General features: G+C 44.3%; 1 pseudogene; it reads right to left on the bottom strand.

Annotated features, from left to right (window-relative positions):
- Positions 1–523: 523 nt before the first annotated feature.
- On the bottom strand, positions 524–641 carry LOC126428590 (5S ribosomal RNA; annotated as a pseudogene).
- Positions 642–857: the final 216 nt, after the last annotated feature.

The raw sequence follows: 857 nt of genomic DNA on the forward strand, positions 1-857 counted from the left end.
GCCTAAATTGTATGCCCTTTCTTTTCCTCTTGTCGCCATTTTAAAATTAGTCTCTCTTTTCACAAGACAGTGCAGTTTAGTCATTTTCACCGCACTTACATGCTAATTCAGTTGTAATTGCGACTAAGATCGATAGCTTATGAAACGCTCATGCTTAGCATGCAAATGAAAATATGATTCCTTCAGTTATGCTGCTACAAGTCATTAGCAATACTCATTTCACCAGCTATCGATCAACCTGAAAATAATTACATTATTTCATCGAAAAAATCTGTAGTGACTCGTATGTCTCATTAAAAAACTAAACTTCTCCTGAACAGTCCACGAAGGCACAACGGTACCGACGGTACCGACCGCCCGCCATGTCATCCTCAGACCACAAACGTCACTGGATGCGGATATGGAGTGGCATGTGGTCAGCACACCGCTCTCCCGGCCGTAGGTCGGTTTCCGAGACCGTAGCCACTACTTCTCAGTCAAGTAGCTCCTCAGTTTGCCTGACCAGGTCTGAGTGCACCCCGTTTGCCAACACCGCTCGGCATACCGGATGGTCACCCATCCAAGTGCTAGCCAAGCCCGACAACGCTTAACTAAGGTGATCCGACGGGAACCGGTGTTACCACTGCGGCAAGGCCGTTGGCCGTATATCTCATTACATAAGAAAACTTCGCAGGTTAGCTATGTGGTAAACTATTCTACCCTTTCCATGCTATCATTTCCTTTCAGTACTTCAAACCGTTTATGACATATGGCGAATACTATGAATATTTCAGTTCCACAGTATGTTGGGTTCATCCCGTCAATAACAATAACAAACCCATATGACCCCTATTTCTCATTGCAAATTATTCGTATTT

This window comes from Schistocerca serialis, chromosome 12 (assembly GCF_023864345.2).
Source record: "Schistocerca serialis cubense isolate TAMUIC-IGC-003099 chromosome 12, iqSchSeri2.2, whole genome shotgun sequence".
NCBI lineage: Eukaryota > Metazoa > Arthropoda > Insecta > Orthoptera > Acrididae > Schistocerca > Schistocerca serialis.